The sequence below is a fragment of the Molothrus aeneus genome, chromosome W (genome assembly GCF_037042795.1).
Source record: "Molothrus aeneus isolate 106 chromosome W, BPBGC_Maene_1.0, whole genome shotgun sequence".
NCBI classification, from domain to species: Eukaryota; Metazoa; Chordata; class Aves; order Passeriformes; family Icteridae; genus Molothrus; species Molothrus aeneus.
The window spans coordinates 8,039,722-8,060,523 of NC_089679.1; positions in this window are offsets into that span (position 1 = coordinate 8,039,722).

Genomic DNA, 20,802 nt, shown 5'->3' on the forward strand with positions numbered 1-20,802 from the left:
TTGGAGGGACGGAATCCAAGGTCTGACACCTTTGGATTCCGAACCCCTGGAATTCGACTTGCTCGGCTCCGCCAACGCCTCCCTCTGCGTTCAGTTTATGTTCACCCCCAACCCTCCAGATAAGTTATTCCAATCAGTTGGGCAGTTCAAAAAAGAATATACTGCCAGTCTATGGTGCAAAGTTGTCGCCCATATAGATATGGCATCCACCTTTGATTACAAACCTTTATCCCTACCCCGTGGTGTGTTTTTGGTTTGCGGAGACTGAGCATGGGCAGGCATCCCCTCTCGCCTTATTGGAGGCCCTTGCACTTTCAGACGGCTGTCGCTATTTACCCCCAACAAAACTCAAATTAATAATTGGATCTTAAAAAATGTCACACTGAATTCGGCCCCTTCCAAAAGAGATCTTAGAAATCTTGACCCAGAGTGTGGCTCAGAAATTATTCATTGGTCTAAACCAAAAGGAGTTGCGGTTACTGTGTTTTTGCCCTGGGTATCCGCAGCAAAGGCTGTAGGCGAATTGGCCCACTGAGAGTGTTGGGTGGCTAAACAAGCCAATCTTAGATCAGCCGCATTATCGGACCTCCTATCAGATTAGGATATTACAAGGAAGGCAACACTGCAAAATAGGGCGGCCCTCGACTTTCTGCCCCTCCTTCACAACCACCACTGCGAAGAATTTGAGGGCCTCTGTTGCCTCAATTTATCATCAAAGGCCGAGGTCGCGAGAAGTGCTATCAAGAAGATGCGAGACATGGTCAATGACATTAAGAAAAAAACATCGGACTGGCTGGGGGACATTTTCTCAGGATGGGGCCTTTCAAGCTGGGTGGGGTCGATTTTAAGGTCTGTGCTTTTAGTTCTTTTAATTTTAGTTATAGTTTTAATTGCCTCCTCCGTCATTTGGAGTTAAGTTAAGAGACTGTTAATTAATTTGGTACCCACTCTGAGCATCAACCAGGTGGTGAGCCCAGATGATGGACAATCAGATGGTGGACAGTCTGATGATGGACAGACTGTGGAAGAGGATCAGTGGGCTTCAGACACGCTGAGCCACCCCTGGTTCAGAGATGTTTACTCCGACTCTGAGTTCAATAACCAAGTTCAATTCACCTCTTTTTAGATCTTTCATTATTTTTTTTTAAACAAAAAAGGGAGAGATGTTGTGTTGTGTCTGTATAAGATGGACTGTTCTGTTCCCCCTATCATGTAATGGTTCTGCCCTGGTTCTCCCTTCCCTCCTTTACGCTGCCAGTTATCCCAACTCCTCCCCAATTGCCTTGGAGATTAATGTACCCTTTCTCAAATCCCCCCCCGGTGCCCTGTCCATCACTCGGCGCTCCCACCCTTCTCTCTGGAACTCTCTAGAAACTTCCAGCTAGAGCGTCGAGTGATTGGCTCAGGGGCCGGGGCCCCACCCTCAAGTTATCCCCATTGGTGTTCTCCCTAAGTCAATCTTTTGTATCCCACTCCCCTCTGAAACCCTATTCGTCCAAGGACTGACTCCTCCCTTGTTTCCCTCCCTCCTTATAAGCTGTTGCAACTTCCCCCTCTTTCTCTTTGGCTGTCGGTTCCCCTGGGACTCAATAAACCTGGATTCACCACAGCTGGAGAGTGCTCTCTTATTTCTGCTGACTGTAGCCATAAGCCAAGCTACGTCCTACCACAAGGTAGCGCTGCTGTCATAGCACAGAGTGTTTGCCTTAGGTGCTGTCCCAAACCACGGAGATTGGGATAGTGCCCCCGTACTGCTAGCAGTGCTGGATAGCTAGCCGGGACATCCGAGAAGGACAATCAATCTTTCTTCAGCTGGACCGCTTCAGGTTGCAGCCTCCAGGTGTCTGGAAAGTTACCACGGCAGCACTCAGTTTGGTCTCCTTAGCTGCAACATTTCACTCATAGTTGAGATACTTGGGTTGAAGCTAGAAGTCAGTAAGTGTGCAGTTTTAACTGATACTAAGAATATAATACATTTCTTCGCTAATATTTAAGCAAAAACTTGATAAATCCTAAAAGGTTTAAGATATCTGAATCTTTACATTTAAGATACTCGCAAGAAACAAGATACATCTACACATCAAAACAGGTTTCATATGATACACAAGTTGTCAAGTCACTGTGCCTAGACTGTGTGTATTCACAAATAACTCAAACATTTTCTTCATGTTTATTAGGCTGAATTGAGGCACGGAATAGAATTCTCCAACCAATTAAAGTCAGAAATTGGTATGTTTATTGACAGCGCTGGACACATGGGGAGTAACCTCCCAAAGACATATGCAGAATCACAAAGCCCCCAGCTGTAGGAAAGACGTTCTGTGCTGTTCTTGTGAGCCAGCAAAGGCTTCCTGATGATAAGGAAAGCCCCATAGCTCTCCTGAGGAAGACACCAAGGTTGTCACCATGGCAACGTGATGAAGGAGAGAAAGTTAAGAGATACGGACTCTAGCTGGCTCACAGAATGATGTGGCTCCTTGATCACCCACTGAGAACTTTGTTTCTTTCCTATAACCAATGAGCAGTGAATGTGTATGTTAAGTGAATGTAAATATCTTGAAAGAGTATAAAAGCAACATGTTGCTATAATAAATCTCTCTTGCACCCTTCTGATGGAGTCGTGGTACTTTGTGCTGTGTCGTGCTCTATAACGACACCCAGCTCCCTTATTTATCAAAAAAAGTCTTACATATTCATATAATTTCACAGAACAGCTATACATATTCATTACCTAACCCTGCCTACCCCCGCTTTGTATTAAAATCTATTATAATGAGTTCAAAGTTCCTTCACGCTTGCGCAATCCTTCACTTCAAATGGGTCAGTGGGTTTTGAAATGGCGAGTGGTCCTTTGAAGTTGAAGTAATAAACATCTTCCTCCAGGTGACTTTTTCATCTTTGTGTGTTGGCAGGCTTTCTGACCCCTGGGCTATAGTCCAAGCTCCCCCACTTGGTCTTAGTTGGTTTTGGGGCACAGGTGTAGTCACAGTCCTCTTTATTTTCACAACTAAATCCGCATTCTCATCCTGTGTGGGAACTCAGCACATCACTCCGGATGTCCAGAGTTACCGAGAGAACCCTTGGGGGGCTCAGAAGTCCTGGAATGTTGCCAGGAGTGTCTGGTGGCTTGACTTTGATCCCTCTAGGGATGTGCCGCCTGTTTGAGGACATGAGAGTCACTTGGGAATGAATGGTGCAAGAATGATGTATTTACAGGGTGAGATATAGATTTTAGGGTTTTGGTACAGGGGGGTTATGGAGACAAGATGGAGGGATCAGGGCATGTCTTGTCCTTCTTCTTTCTTCTTGTCATCCATTTTCTGTGGTGATGTTGGCACTTGGGGATTGGTCCATGGTGAAGGTGCACTTGCTAATATGGGTGAAAGGTATTGGGAAATAAAGGTAAATATGATGTACGTAGTTTTTAGTATAAAAAGACACGACTGCCCCGTGGGTGGTCAGAGTGCCCTTGGCTGCCTTGCTGGTCAGACCTCTGCTGGGCAGAAAGAAAATTCTGTAGATAAGAAATAATAAACAATCTGAAGACCAAAAAACTGAAGAGTCCAGACTCGTCCTTTGAACCGCAGGCGGCCCCAGAACCACCCTACACATGTCTGGGCAGAGACAGACAGCCGACCGGACAATCCTGCTTCTTCAAACACAGTAAAGACAAACCAGTGACATATTACGCTAGCCTTAACTACTCCATCTGCTAATAATAAACTAATCCCCATTACTTCTACTCTTCTCAGTATACTTTGAATCATTATAAATTGTTTCTATCCTCCTAACTAAATCTAACTAAACTCTTAACTCTTTCAATTTCTTTAAACCCTTGATTAATTTTCCCCCTTTTTCTATAGGGTTAGTAAATTCTTTTACTAATACACAGATTCTTCCACATCTAACCAAGTCATATGGTAAGTATCTTTCAAGGCTATACCATATGCTCTTGACAATGAAGTCAAAACTGCTACTCGTTGTAGCATCCTCCAATTCTGCATAAGTATTGCAATGGACAAAATTAAGCTTATGCCAACTAGAATGAGCAAAACAGTAATTGTATGGATTAGGGTATAAAGTATCCCAGTTGCTTTTGGTGACCATCCAAAAAGTACATCCCACCAATGATGACTTGCTTCTTGCTTTATTCATTGCAAAACCCTGCTAATTTCCTTTGCATCATGATGAACAGTTATTAAAACATTTTCTCCATTCTCTTTAATTTCTCTCAAGATCTTACTCAGATCTTGATGTTTTATTAACTGCTTTACCAAGGTAAGGTTCATGCCAATAGGTGCAGGTGATAAATGGCAATACGTTGTGTAGTTGGCCTTTATCAATTGGTGGGAGACAACTGGTACTGAAAATGTAAAATCGCACCCTACAATGTTAACAAAATTACAAATGCAAAAGTTGGAGTGATTTTTAACAGGCAAATATCTGTCTTCATTTTCTATTTTTACTGAGGCACAGGCAGTTCTCAAGCATACACAGCCCCGACCAATGTATATAAGCACAGTTTTCTGAATGGTGTCTGGATGGATCTCAAAGTGGCATACACCCTATTCAGTATCTAAACATATGTCTTGAACATCAATGGTTTTACTTTCACAGATGAATCCCTACTGTTCTCGAGTAACACAGGATTCTACGTTTACAGTTTGCCATTTCTTCTCTACCATCCTGGCCCATACCCGATGTCCAGAGGGGTGAAGTACTGCCTTCTCACAATTTAATCCTAATGCAATGATAGGGTGGATAACATAGATTGTAGCCATACGTATGGTAAGTACAAAGGCACTGGCTACGTTAGTAACGGGGTCATAAGTAAAATTTACCATGGTCCACCAAGACTGCAGTATTCTTACTGAACTCGAGGCATTATCCCAAACAACTTTTCAGATTTCAATTGGGAAAATGCCTTCACTTCCTTCATTTATAACTAAAGACTGTTGACTGCATCCACAACTGTGCTTGTATACAACTAAGAGCTAAAGATACATTATCTTGAGCCATACTAAGTGCCTTTACTATTAATTTGTGGTCTTGGTCTTCAGCTTCCTTTAAATTTGGTAGGACTTTCAAAACTTGCCATTGGTTAGCTCCTAATGCGAACAAAGATGATTGCAAAGGCTGCCTTATTTTTGCCAAATCACTAGTTGCAGCGGTATTAAATATTCGACCCCGAATGCTTCGGGGTGTGTCCTGCCTGGCTTCGTCTGGCCTCGCTGCTGGACCAAAGGCTGCAGCTGTGGTGTGTTCACCTCAGAGATACCTTTGGCCGGCTGGGTGCTGCAGCTGGGTGCTCAGAACAAATCCAGGCAAAATAGGAACTCAGTTTACCTTTGGTGGAAAAGGTTCAGACGACAGTGAAGAGAAAAGGAGCGGGTTCTGCCATGGAGCTTAAATCCAGAGTTTTATTGTAGCATGGTAGACTTCTGAATGTGGTAACAGCTCTCAGACAGACAGTGGCCGCATGGTCTTGTGTCCTTTTTAAGCCCCGGGGACAGGGGGAGGGGAGGGACAGGTGAGGGCCAACCAGGTGTGAGGAGGGGAGGGGGCAAGGGATGTGGACACTAGGACAAACCAATGAGCCCAGGCCTGGGGGGCATCTGCCAATCACACGACGCCTTGCTGGAAGGTGAAGATTAATGGACAGGTCCCAGGCAGGAGGGCAAAGGGGGAGGGGGAAAGGTTGGCGTACCTGAGGGGGATGGGATAGGTGAGACAGGAAATGGCAACACACTGCAACACAGTGGCCAGTTTGTTCATTAATATTTCTGAATAAATTCTGTTCAAAACCCCTAGCCCTGTACCTATCATTCCAGTGAAATCCCTTTGTATTCTGCCTCTAAAATGAGCTTGCTTCTGCAACCATGTTGTCCAGTCTTCAAAGGATGTTTTTAGAAAAGGAGAACAAGCTGGTTGAATCTTTGAAATGTTCATCTACATCAACAGTTCAACACGCTCGAGGGACCATTCTGGCTTAAACAATAATTGTTGCTGTCCCACATTTCTGACTACGTATGGTCCAATTTCATAGACTTTGGGTTCAAGCTTAGCTGGCATGGTTGAGGCTTGGGTGCTTGTGGCCAATTTGGTTGTTGTTGTGGTAGGCATGGCATCTATTGTAAATTTGAATGCAATTCCCATAGTATGCTGGCCCCAAATGTACACTACTGTAACAGTTTGTGTTAGTGTAAAATTATGCCAACACTCCAATTTGTTGGGATGATTATTACATATTCTGTCTGCCGGTGCAGATGAAACATAAATTTCTCTTGCTTTCTCATGGATAGTCCCATTGATCATTCAGCATCTTACTTTGATGACCTCTCCCATAATTCCTCGAAGTGTCCATCCTACCTGCCACCTTGACTTTTCATACTGCCACTCATGCTTTTCATATACCCGGTCCCCGTGCATGACTACAGTTGATATGTTCAGATCTTTGATAACAGAATAACCTCCCATATAGCCAGTGACCCGATTAAAAGCTTTGGACCAAGGCCATTCAACACTGTTCTGAGTAGAAGTACTTTCCTGAATTATTGTTACAGCTATAAACAAAACTTATGTTCCCAACCACAATACACTCATTTTGCCTAAGTAAGCTTTAGTTTCAGTTTATTATCACCCGGTGTCACTTTCCAAGGTTCTTCAGGAGCCTTTTTCACTCATGTATGGTGAACCCAGGCAATTTGTTCCTTGACTTTGATTGCAGTAAAGGTGGTGAGGAGCACCTGGAATGGTCCTTCCCACTGTGGCTCCAAAGTTTTTTCTGCAAAAGACTTAACATACACATAATCTCCAGGCTGTACATCATCTACTGGCCCATCTAATTCTCTGCTTCAAGACCCAGCCACATGTTTTTTGATTCCTCTGAGTTGTTTGTTTAGGGCCACCATGTATCTGTGTAGGGTTTCTTCCCCTACTTGGGTCAGTGTTCCCTCTTGCACTCCATATGGCCTTCCATACAGTATCTCAAAAGGACTTAATTTCTCTTTTGTCTTAGGTTTAGTCTGAATTCACAGTAATGCTAATGGAAGAGCCTGGGGCCAAGGTAATTTTGCTTCTTGCCCCCTAACCTTATAATTTGTTGCTTGATCAAATAATTCATTTTCTTCACTTGGCCACTTTGACTGAGGGTGACATGGAGTGTGAAGCTCCCAGTCTATGCCTAAGTGGCAGCTAATTTGCTGCACAATTTTTGAAATAAAGTGTGGTCCTCTGTCTGAGGATAGTGTGACTGGGACTCCAAAGCGTGGCATTATTTCTTGTAACAATGCCTTGGTTACCTCTTGCGCTTTGCCAGTTCTGGTAAGAAAGGCTTCTGGACATCCTGAAAAGGTATCTGTTAATACTAATAAATATCGATACTCCCTTTTCTGGAGAGTTCTGAAAAATCAATTTGCCATTGTTGTCCGGGCCTATAGCCTTTCCCAATTTGTCCAAGCTTTGGTTTGAGGATATTTTTGGGGTTAGTCTGGAGGCAAAGATCACATTGTCGGGTCACTTGAATAATTGTACTTTGTAAATTTCTGGCTAGAATGCTGTCTTTTAAATAGTTATACAAAGCATCAACTCCCCAATATGTTTTCTGATGTTCCTCTTTTACAAGTGACCATAGTAAATGAGAGGGAATAACAAGCTTTCTTTTTCCTTCCTTTATAACAGCCCATCCTTCCTGGTTATAGCTTGCTTTCTCATTCTCGATAAGCCTTCTGTCTTTCTTGTTATAGTTTGGCTGACCTTCTAAGGAAATTTGTCCATGTGAGATTAAGGCTGCCTCAATGGGTTTCTCACCTTCAGCCCCTTCTTTTGCCTCTCTGTCCGCCAGCTCATTCCCTTCTTCCAATTCAGAGTTCTCTTTCTGGTATGCCTTGATATGCATAATGGCTACCTTCTCAGGTAGCTGAACTGCTTCCAACAGTTTTATTATTTCTTGTGCATGCTTAATACTTTTCCCTTGTGAATTCAACAGTCTGTTCTTTCCAAATTTCTCCGTGTGCATGTACAACCCCAAATGCATACCTTGAGTCTGTATAAATGTTGATTTATCTTCCTTTTGCCAATTCTAAAGCACAGGTTAAAGCAATTATTTCAGCCTTTTATGCAGAGGTGTTTGTTGGTAGCAGTCCAGACTCTATTACCTCTCTGCAAGTGGTGACAGCATACCCAGCATATCTCTTTCCACTGATGACATAACTGCTCCCATCAGTGAACCAGGTCTCTGTATTATCAAGGGGGGTGTCCTTCAAATCCGGAAGACTGGATTAGGTGGCTTTGATAGTTTCCAGGCAATCATGGATCACTGGTTCTTCTGTATCCCTCTGAGAAAAGAAGCTGGGTTCACAAGGTGAGTGACTACAATTTCTACATCATCTTGTTCCACCATTATGGCTTGGTACTTCAGCAACCTTTGTGGGGAAATGTAGAGAACTTTTTGGATAATTGGTTAGCTGAGAAAGGACATTTCGATGAGGACATTTCGATGTGATACCGATGGATAAGGATAGGGGAAACAAGCTGGGGATTATGTAACCGGTGTCCAATCACTGACAAAGGTCATAGTGACCTTCGCTGAAACGGGAAGACGGGGGAGAAAATTGCTTGCCAGAAAATGTAGATATCCTAGGTAGAGAAGCTAGAAGAATGCAAACATAGAAACAAAATAATCATTAGAGCGTAGAAGTAGGTGTGGTTGATCTAAGTGTGCTTTAACCAATAATGAGCTCAGCTTTTGCAATATGTATAAGCTTCATTAACACCAATATAAATATATGTGAGTTTTCAATAAACTTTGGGATTTGTCATCCACGCATATTGTGTGAGGCATTTCTTCCGCCGTTCACGACAGGGAAAGCCGGTGTCTGCCTTTTACTTCCAGCACTGCAGACACTGTATGGGACACTAGCACAGTCATCTTCTGGCCCAAGGTGATCTTGCATGCTTCTTGGATATTCAGCACTGCTGCAGCAACAGCTCTGAGACATCCTGGCCATCCTTTAGCTGCCGCATCCAATTGCTTGGAAAAGTAGGCAACTGCTTTCTGATACGGGCCCAAGTCTTGTGCTAGTATCCCCAGGGCAATCCCCTGCTTCTCATGAGAAAACAAAAAAAAATGGTTTACTCACATCCGGAAGTCCTAGAGCTGGAGCTGACATGAGGGCCTTCTTTAATCGGTCGAAGGCGTGCATAGCTTCTTTTGTCCATTGGAGATCTGTTTCCCTCAGTGATCAGGGCATACAGAGGTTTAACCAACAGTCCATAATTGTAAATCCACAGCCTACACCACCTGGTCATCCCCAAAAAGGTCCTCAGTTCTTTTAGTGTCTGGGGTTTTGGAGTCTGACATATTGCTTCTTTGCAGTTTTGCCTTAGAGTCCTTTGTCCAGCATTGACCTCATAACCCAGGTAGATGACTGTTTGCTTTACCACCTGAGCCTTTTTCTAAGATACTCTATACCCTTGTAAACCCCAAAAGTTCAGGAGGCTTACCATCCAGTCTACACGTCTCTTGGTTTCGGGTAGCTATCAGGAGGTTGTCTACATACGGCAACAGCCTTCCTTCTGATGGAGCTTCCCAGGACTCTAGATCTCTTGCAAGTACTTCTCTGAATATCATGGGGCTGTTTTTAAAACCTTAGGGCAATACTGTCCATGTGAGCTGAGTCTTAATGCCCACTCTTGGGATTCTCCCATTCAAAGGCAAAAATTTTCTGTCTGGATTCATGGAGAGAGAGGCAAAATAAGGCATTTTTCAAATCTAAAATGGTAAACCACGTTAGCTCAGGTGTCAAACATGTTAGCAAGTATGGGTTTGCCACCACTGGGTGCAGATACTCAGTAATCTTGTTAACAGCTCTTAGGTCCTATACTACTCAATATGATCTATCGGGCTTTTTAACAGGTAAAATGGGAGTATTAAAATCAGACTGACACTCTTTTAATAGTCCCAGCTGCAAAAAGTTCTCCATTACCAGCCTAATCCCTTCCCTATCTTCCTTTTTCAAGGGGTACTGTTTGACCCGAAGTGGTTGTTTTCCTTCCTTAAGCTTGACTTGCACAAGAGGTGCATTCTTTGCTCCTCCTGGTATGTTGGAGTCTCATACCCCAGGAAATACCTGATCTATTATTTTCTTGTTAAACTCTTCTTCATCCTCAGTTTTGGTTTTACCAGTTGTTAACATTAAGCTTAGCATCTCCACATATTGTTGATTTTTACCTCCAAAATAATCTCCCCATTCTTAAATGTGATCTTTGCTTCCAACTGCTCCAACAAATCCCTACCCAACAGTGCCTTTGGAGAGTTCAGAGTGAAGGCTGACCTAGAACAGAGACTAGACAGAGTTAAAGAATAAAGTAGGTGTTTATTAGAAGGCCTCAATGGATACACCTTGGGCGGTACAAGAGCCCAGACAGGGCTACACCCAAAATGAACCCAAAGTGGTCACAAAATGGACAACCAATGTCCTAGGGTGACGTTATGATGCTTGTATCCCCATTCATGTGTTCTGTTAATATTGGATATTATGTTCTGTACCTTTAAGACGGGCTCTGAAGAGGGAAAGTTTTGTTTTGCTTTTCTTATCAGCCTGGCGGGACACAGAGACTGCAGCTTTTGCTTTTTCTGCTTTTGCTTTTTGCTTTTGCTCTCTCGCTCTTGCTTGCTTCGCTTCTGCTTGCTTTTGCTCTTTAGCTAGTTCAGCTAAACTGTCCAATTTCTTCCTGGACGGTTTCTCCTTTCCTTTTTCTGATCATTTCGAACCTGCTCCGGACTGGGACCTGAGAAACACCAAGATCCTGCACCTTCTGGCCTGCAGCAGCAGCCCCAGCGCCGGAGGGACTGAGAACAGAGTGACCACCCCCAGAGAGACTTTCTGAATTTGTCATCTTTTTTCAGACTGGTGTCATCCGGTATTGTTCATTCTGTGTGCTGGGGGGTGCTGTGCTTGTTAAATAAACAGGTTCTTTCCACTCCTCTCCGAGAAATCCTTCCCGAACCGGTTGGGGGGAGGGGCTGTGTGGGTTGGCTTACTGGAGGAGCCCTAATTTGGAAATTCTCCTCCAAATTTGCCCTAAACCTCGACAAAATTTTGGCGCCCAACGCTGGGCTCGAGAGAGTGAGTGGAAAAACCCTGTTTTGAGGGTATTTTGGTTGCCATTACTCTCTGTTTGTTTGAAGCAGTTAATAGCCATGCTTTTTGAATTCATGATGAGTGTTGGGGTGAAGGCTTGCATGTGCTTCTGGTCCCTAGGGTTTTTCGAGATTTTAATACCTCTGTGGTCCCTAGGTTTATTTTCCTATCCTGAAATAGTTCTAGTATTGTCCCTCATACGTAGTTTTTACAGCAGAGGGGCAGTGACCAGAATTGCTATCCTGCTGGGCTTGATGGCAATGATGTGCAAGAAGTTTATAAGCATGTTGGGGTCTGCTCCAGGTATGAATGGTTCTTGGCTATGGTTATTCGTCCAGTTTGTTACAGGAGGAGCAGCAGGGAATGAGGCTTTTCAACCTTTGCTTTCCTTCTTCTCCTATGAATCGGTTGCATCAGTAGTAAAGGATGTTCAGTTTCCCCTGAATGTTAGAGAAACCATCTTTCTTGTATTCAATCTGGTAACCTTCTTCTATACAGTCTGCTGTCTCTCCAGAATGAGGGCTGAGATTTCTAGACGGGCTGATGAGACCCCTGACTCAGGAGTAGACCCAGGTGTGAAACATCCTGAGTGGTGTGGGAAATGGGAGGAAGTGGGCCACATCCTGAAGGAATTCTCCGACCCTATAGTCTGGGATTTTCCCCATAAACAAATTCAGAACCCAGCTGAGGTGGGGAAATATCTGAAAGAGAAATACCAGGATGAGCCTAAGGAGAGAAAGGTCATTGCAGTGAGCTGGGCCCTGGCATATGCTTATCGCACTCTGTTGGAGACTGTAGGACAGCAGACGGAGGCAGGGGGGCAGGGAGATAAATCAGCTATCCCAGTCACTCAGGCTGCAGCCAACACCACAGGCTCAAAGCCAGCAGCCAAACCAGATAGTGAGCCTAAGCCAGCAGCTAAACCAATGGCTGTTGCTACCAGTACCAGAAGTGGGAAATGCACGGACAAGACCAATCGACCAGTGGATGATGATGATGATGATGATGCAGCAGAAGGAACCTCAATGCCTCCTGACATAAAATCAGGAGTCAAAGCAGCAGGTGCAAGACCAGATGCAAATATTGAGTCCTTTTCCCTGAAGGACCTTCATGGCTTACGGAAGGATTACACCCGACGACCTGATGAATCTATAATTAGTTGGTTAGTCCGTCTCTGGGATGCTGCAGGCGAGGCTACAATTCTGGATGGCACAGAAGCGAGGCATTTGGGATCCCTATCACATGATCCTGTCATTGACCAAGGAATGATGAGGGGGGCAAACCCTCAGAACCTCTGGGCACGGGTCTTGGAAAGTGTTGCACAAAGATACCTGTGTGCAGATGATCTTTATATGCAACAGAAACAGTGGAAGACCATAGAGCAAGGGATCCAACGCCTGAGAGAGATGGCAGTGGCAGAGATTATCTTCTCAGATGATGTGACAACTAGGAACCCAGACTTGGTGCCATGCACGTCTGTGATGTGGCGGAAACTTGTGCGACTTGGGCCACACGAATATGCTTCTGCCCTAGCCATAATGAAGAGGGATGAGAGGGACGAGACTGTGCTGGATATGGCAAGGAAGCTCCGAGCATATGCAGATGCTGTGCATGGCCCAACACATGCCAGAATTGCAGCGGTAGAAACACGTCTGCAGAACTTAGAGGATAAGATAGAGGAGAATCATAAGAAGCTCAGAGAGGAGATTAAAGAAGACCTTCTCAAAATCTCGGCAGTACAGATCAGAGGTTCTGGTATCCAAGGCAGACGTTCCCCAGATGGCCAGAGAAGGTACACCCCACGAACAGAGCTGTGGTTCTACCTGCGTGACTGTGGAGAAAATATGAGGAGGTGGGATGGAAAACCTACTGCTGTTCTGGCACGACGGGTGCGTGAATTGAAGGAAGCCACCAGGAAGAAAGCAGCTCCAGTTGCCCGTAGCCGAACCACCAGGTATGATGCTGATGATGCCACGTCTGATCCTCTTGAAGGAACATCCAAGACATATGCCCAGGGAAAGAAGGATAACCAGGCTTAGAGGGGCCCTGCCTCTAGCCAGGTAGAGGCCAGGGAAAATCGTGTTTTCTGGTCTGTGTGGATTCATTGGCCTGGCACATCGGAACCACAAGAGTATAAAGCTTTGGTTGATACTGGCGCGCAATGTACATTAATTCCGTCGAGACATGTGGGGACAGAGTCTGTTTCTATTGCTGGTGTGACAGGGGGATCCCAGGATTTCACTTTGGTGGAAGCTGATGTGAGCCTCACTGGGAATGAGTGGAAGAAACATCCTATTGTGACTGGCCCAGAGGCCCCATGTATTTTGGGCATAGACTACCTTCGAAGTGGGTATTTCAAAGACCCAAAAGGACTCAAGTGGGCATTTGGGATAGGTGCTGTAGAGACAGAGGGCATCCAGCAATTGAACACCTTGCCCGGGCTGTCTGAGAATCCATCTGCAGTAGGATGTCTGATGGGAGAAGAGCAACGAGTGCCAATTGCCACCTCCATAGTGCATCGACGACAGTATAGAACCACTCGAGATGCTGTGATCCCCATCCATAAGATGATCCGTGAGCTGGAGAGCCAAGGGGTGGTCAGCAAGACCCACTCACCCTTCAACAGCCCCATTTGGCCTGTGCGAAAATCTGAAGGAGAATGGAGATTGACTGTGGACTACCGTGCATTGAATGAGGTGACTCCACCACTGAGTGCTGGCGTGCCAGACATATTAGAGCTCCAGTACGAGCTTGAGTCCAAGGCAGCGAGGTGGTATGCCACTATAGACATTGCCAATGCATTTTTCTCCATTCCTCTGGCAGCAGAATGCAGGCCTCAGTTTGCTTTCACGTGGAGGGGAGTGCAGTATACCTGGAACCGACTGCCCCAGGGATGGAAGCACAGTCCTACCATCTGCCATGGACTGATCCAGACTGCACTAGAAAGGGGTGAGGCTCCAGAACATCTGCAATATATTGATGACATCATTGTGTGGGGGAACACAGCTGCGGAAGTGTTTGAGAAAGGAAAGGAAATCATCCAAATCCTCCTGGGAGCTGGTTTTGCCATTAAAAAGAGCAAAGTAAAGGGACCAGCTCGTGAGATTCAGTTCCTGGGAGTGAAGTGGCAAGATGGACGGCGTCAGATTCCTACAGACGTCATCAACAAGATCACAGCAATGTCTCCACCCACCAATAAGAAAGAGACACAAGCTTTCCTAGGTGCCATAGGCTTTTGGAGGATGCACATTCCTGAGTATAGTCAGATCGTGAGCCCTCTTTACCTGGTCACCCGCAAGAAGAACACTTTCCACTGGGGCCCTGAGCAGCAACAGGCCTTTGTCCAGATCAAGCAGGAGATCGCTCATGCAGTAGCTCTTGGCCCAGTTAGGACGGGACCAGATGTGAAGAACATGCTCTATTCTGCAGCCGGGAACCATGGCTTGTCCTGGAGCCTTTGGCAGAAGGTGCCTGGGGAGACTCGGGGTCGACCACTGGGATTTTGGAGTCGAGGCTACAGAGGCTCTGAGGCCAACTACACTCCCACAGAGAAGGAAATCTTGGCTGCCTATGAAGGAGTCCAAGCCGCCTCAGAGGTGATTGGTACAGAAGCGCAACTCCTCCTGGCACCCCGACTACCGGTGCTGGGGTGGATGTTCAAAGGCAAGGTTCCTTCCACTCACCATGCCACCAGTGCCACATGGAGCAAGTGGATTGCTCTTATCACTCAGCGCGCCCATAAAGGTAAACTGAATCGCCCTGGGATTTTGGAGGTAATTACAAATTCGCCCGAAGGTGAGAATTTTGGTGTCACAGATGAAGAACAAGAACCAGTGACACGGGCTGAAGAGGCTCCTCCATATAACCAACTGCCCCCAGAGGAAACACGCTATGCTCTTTTCACTGACGGTTCCTGTCGCATCTTAGGGATGAACCGGAAGTGGAAAGCAGCCGTATGGAGCCCCACACGACAGGTTGCACAAGCTACTAAAGGAGAAGGTGGATCAAGTCAACTTGCGGAACTCAAAGCCGTTCAACTGGCCCTGGACATTGCAGAAAGAGAGAAATGGCCAAAGCTCTACCTCTACACTGATTCATGGATGGTAGCCAATGCTCTGTGGGGATGGCTGGAGAGGTGGAAAAAGGCTAACTGGCAGCGTAGAGGAAAACCAATTTGGGCTGCTGATGAGTGGAAAGATATTGCTACCAGGGTAGGGAGGCTACCTGTGAAAGTCCGCCATGTAGATGCCCATGTCCCCAAGAGTAGAGCCAATGAGGAGCACCAAAACAATGAGCAGGTAGACCAGGCAGCAAAGATAGGGGTGTCAAAGATAGACCTAGATTGGGAACACAAGGGAGAGTTATTCCTAGCTCGATGGGCCCATGATGCCTCAGGCCATCAGGGCAGAGATGCCACCTATAAGTGGGCAAGAGACCGAGGGGTGGATTTAACCATGGACAGTATTTCACAGGTTATCCATGACTGTGAGACGTGTGCTGCCATCAAGCAGGCCAAGCGAGTGAAGCCCCTGTGGTACGGTGGGCGGTGGTCCAAGTACAAGTATGGGGAGGCCTGGCAGATAGACTACATCACACTGCCCCCGACACGCCAGGGCAAGCGCTACGTGCTGACCATGGTGGAAGCCACCACTGGATGGTTGGAAACCTACCCTGTGTCTCATGCTACTGCTCGGAACACCATCCTGGGCCTGGAAAACCAAATCCTGTGGAGACATGGTACCCCTGAGAGGATTGAGTCAGACAATGGGACTCATTTCAAGAACAGCCTTATCAGCACCTGGGCTAGCGAACATGGCATTGAGTGGGTGTACCATATCCCCTACCATGCACCAGCTGCAGGCAAAGTGGAGAGGTACAATGGACTACTAAAAACCCAGCTAAAAGCTTTGGGTGGGGGATCTTTCAAAAATTGGGAGCAGCATTTAGCAAAGGCCACCTGGTTAGTTAACACCCGAGGTTCCACCAACCAAGCAGGTCCTGCCCAGTCTGAGTCCCTGAATGTAATAGATGGAGATAAAGTCCCAGTGGTACGTGTTAGAGGTTTGTTAGGGAAGAATGTGTGGGTCAATTCTGCCTTGAGTACAGACAAACCCATTCGTGGGGTTGTCTTTGCTCAGGGACCAGGTTGCACACGGTGGATAATGCAAAGAGATGGAACAACACGATGTGTACCACAGGGAGATCTGATTGTGGGGTGAGAATGATATGCAATATCACTGTTTGTTGGATGTTACTGCCATTGCCTGTACATTAAACCATACAGACATGAGATAGAAGGAAATGTGTAAGTGTTGAAGGACTGGGAAAGTGGGAGATGGAGAAGGAGATGTGCAAGTGTCGAAGGTCTGAGCAAGTGATAGATGGAGCTTTGAGTGAGTAAAGTGAAAGGGGTGAAATCCTGCAGCTCTGTAGTATAGGGCCTGGATTCAGTGGTCCAGTGTGGGGATGTGATGAGGGCATGATGGGTATTGCTTGTAAATTTTGGGGGAGCAGATGGAAATTTTGTGTGAATAAATGCATGATGTGTGGTAGTATGTTGATGATATGGGGATAAGGGGTGGAATGTCCTAGGGTGACGTTATGATGCTTGTATCCCCATTCATGTGTTCTGTTAATATTGGATATTATGTTCTGTACCTTTAAGACGGGCTCTGAAGAGGGAAAGTTTTGTTTTGCTTTTCTTATCAGCCTGGCGGGACACAGAGACTGCAGCTTTTGCTTTTTCTGCTTTTGCTTTTTGCTTTTGCTCTCTCGCTCTTGCTTGCTTCGCTTCTGCTTGCTTTTGCTCTTTAGCTAGTTCAGCTAAACTGTCCAATTTCTTCCTGGACGGTTTCTCCTTTCCTTTTTCTGATCATTTCGAACCTGCTCCGGACTGGGACCTGAGAAACACCAAGATCCTGCACCTTCTGGCCTGCAGCAGCAGCCCCAGCGCCGGAGGGACTGAGAACAGAGTGACCACCCCCAGAGAGACTTTCTGAATTTGTCATCTTTTTTCAGACTGGTGTCATCCGGTATTGTTCATTCTGTGTGCTGGGGGGTGCTGTGCTTGTTAAATAAACAGGTTCTTTCCACTCCTCTCCGAGAAATCCTTCCCGAACCGGTTGGGGGGAGGGGCTGTGTGGGTTGGCTTACTGGAGGAGCCCTAATTTGGAAATTCTCCTCCAAATTTGCCCTAAACCTCGACAACCGGTCACAGGGTTTCACACTTTTATAAGTTCTGGTCCATTAGCATATTGGAGTTAATTGTCCAATTATAGCTTTTGCTTTATGAAGTCTCATCCTTCTTGGTTTTCTCTCTTCAGTCCACGTTGTTTATGCCCTTGGGCCTGAAATTTGGATCATTTTTTCTTAGTCCCCAGCTAGAGAAGGAATTGTTTTGTCTACCTATTATGTGGAGAGAGCTTATTATCCCCTAATATGAAGCTCAGAACTACACACTAAAGCAGTAAAGAATCTGAAAAATATAAAAGCTAAAACCTTAGGCATCATTTCCCCCATTAGAGGCTCGACAAAGACTTTAACTTGCCAAATCTCCATTCTAAATATCTACTAATAATAGGTATTTAAAAAAAGATAAGTATCTAACAATAGTAAACAACGATCAATATAAACATCTAATAATAAACATCTAATAACAGATAAATAATAGTAAATAAACATCAAATACTGGATAAATATCAAATAACAGTAAATATCTAACAGTAAATGTGTAATAATAGATAAATATCTAATAATATTAATAATAAATTATAATAAGCATCTAACAACAGTAATGCACAGTCGGGTAACATGCAAAGAAGAATAATGATTATTGTGAACAGTTCTTTGGGCACAGAAGTGGAATCAGTTAAAACGTTTTCATCTGCATCAGTCTGTTTTTACAGTTGTTTCAGGAGCAGAAGCTTTCTTAACTCTGGAGTAGTGAATCCAGTGTCCTTTGCCAGAACTTTGACTGTGGTGAGGGTGGTCATCAGAACTTGGAATGGTCCTCTCCACTTGGCTTGTAGAGGATCACTGTCCCATCACTTAATATAGACTCAGTCTCCAGGTTGGAACGGATGTGCAAGTGTGTCCAGTCCTATGGGTCTGGATAGCACGATTTAACTCTGGAGCTTCTGCAAAATGGAACCCAAAGTCATTAGATATTTCTGCAAATCAAGTTTCCCCTTCATGTTGTTATATTGCACTAAATAGTTTATTTAGTTGTTATTTTGCACTGTGTGATGGGAAATTTGTACTGAGTATGGTATGTCACGTGGATTGTTATTTCCCCTCTCCCATCACATGGTCTTTCCCTCATGCACCCCTCTGCTATACCCCCTGGTGGTCTGTTCCCTGATTACCCCTCCCCTCGCCCCTCCTCAATGGTATCCCATTGGCTGCAGTCCTATTGCCCTGCCCCCATCCCCTTGGGTATAAAAGTCCACTGCAAGAATGTCACACTCTCTTTCTCACCTGGGTGGTCACCGGAGCCAGAAGTGTCCATTCCCAAGCCAATATACAGGACACTCGTCCCCATGTGGAGTAGAGCGTTTCTTGTCTTTTACTTTGTCCATGTAAGACCGTGTGGGCCAGGGTCCGAGCTAGCCGGATTGGACCCATACAACAGCCTGAGATACACAGATTCTTACAGGTGGTGCCCCACGTGGTCGTCTCCCACGACGGTTACGATGGAGCTGGTAATTCCCAAGAGTGGATTACGTTAGCTTTTGGGACTTTCACCTTTCTCTGACTTCTTCGTTGAGTTTTTGTCGGCAAGAATGCTAGAGGGTGGAATCGGGAACCCACCACGCACCCGGCGGACCCATTTCGGATGAGGACTTCTTTACAGCTGTCCCAGCCAACCAAAGTCCCCAAGAGGGGTGAGTATTCCCCGTGAATGGTAGTGGGACCCCAGGGGAGCCCCCAGAGGGTGGGGTTTAGCTCCTGGTGCAGGGAAAGGTCCGGTCTTGTGGAGGGTTTGCGGATCCGCGCGGTCGAACGCAGGCGGAGCAGCTCTGGCACCGCGGCAGCGCCTGCGCATGGTTCCGGAGGCCGCGTGGTTCCATCGGTCGGGTCCCCACGGTGCACGGCTCTGAGAAGTGGCGGCACCGTCACGCGTGGCGTGATTCAGCAGTGCGGGCAGGTTCTGCGGTAATCTCAGTGCCGCGGGCGGCTTTCGGTGCGGCGGCGGGGCGGGCGGTGGAAGAGTAGCTACGGCTCGTGTTTTTGCAGTGAGTGGTCACGCCCAGGCAGCAGCGGACCCCGGCAAGCAGCGGCGGACCAGCGTGGCGGCCACATGGCTCTGGGTAGCCTGCAGCTGCCACATGCCATTTTAAAAGCCGCGCGGTTTGCGTGCAAGGAGTTCCGTCTCTCCCCCGGAGAGGAGGGGGCAGAGGCTGCCCGGATTGTTTCTTGTATTGGCTGTGGACTCACTGCTTTCAGTTTTTTGTTTGTGCTGGCTGTAAGGAAGGTAGATTGAGTGCTGCAGAGAGCAAATAACATCAGAATGGGTGCAAAGTCTTCTGCAACACAGAGAAGCATTTATACCCTAGTTTTAGATACCCTAAGTAGTGGAAACGCTCCAGTTTCCAAAGCAGTTTTGAAACAGTTTGTGCACTGGATATCTTTTCATTTCCCTCAGTATACCCAGCAGAATGTAAATTCTGTCTCTGCCTGGGACAAAATTGGAGCCTTGTTAACAGCGAAAGCAGAACAGGGAGATGGGACGGTGTCTCAATTTTTTCCTCTGTTCCTGGTGATTCGGAAAGAAGTGCTAAAGAGGGATTTAAAAGGACAGCCAGAGCAAATCTTCCCTCCCGCGGCTTCCCCTACCCCTCCTCCCAAACCCTCTGCCCCTGAACTGAGAGAGACAAGTGAGGTTCCCCAGAAATCACAGGGTACCTGGCACTGCCACTGTTTCCCTGGCTTCCCACCTCCCTCTCAGTACGCTGGCTCTGGAAGTTGTGCGCAGGCTGACAGAGCACCTTCCCTGCACCCCTCTAGCCTAGTTCCTGTTACCCCGATTCTGCGTTCTGATCCCCCCTATTCCTAAAATGGCTATGACCACATGGTTGGCATCCAGGATACTGCTGACTGCATGGTCGCAGCCCAAAATGGCAGCATCCACGTGATTCAGCCTTCCACTTACCCCTCTTCTCCCCACAATCCCTTTCGCCCACCTGTCCCCTCCCCCAACCCCTTCCGGTCTCACAACCCCTTCCTTCCCTTGGATGCTCCTCCCCCTACCTTCATGTCCCCGCTCTCCGTGATGTCATCCTGTGATCCCACCCCCCTGCCTGTTCCTGTTCCCCACGGCCCCTTACCTGGGTCCCAAGAGGGTGGGGCCGAGGGCTGGGGGAGTGGCCCCCTGCCTGGTTCCCATGGGAGTGGGGAAGGGGGGAGGGGATGTCCCCCCTCCCAGTTACAAAGGTGCCAGGGTGGGGAGGGGCAGAGGCAGGGGGTGTACCCCCTCCCAGTCCCCATGGGGGTGGGGTGAAGGGTATTTCCCCGCCTGCTTCCCAAGGCAGTGGAACTGGAGGAGGGGGTGGTCCCCCTGCCGGGTCCCACGGGGGTGGGGCTGAAAGGGGAAACCCTGGAGTTCAAAACCGGGAGGAAGAAGTAATTCCCTTGGTAGCCCCTGTTCAATACACAGGTG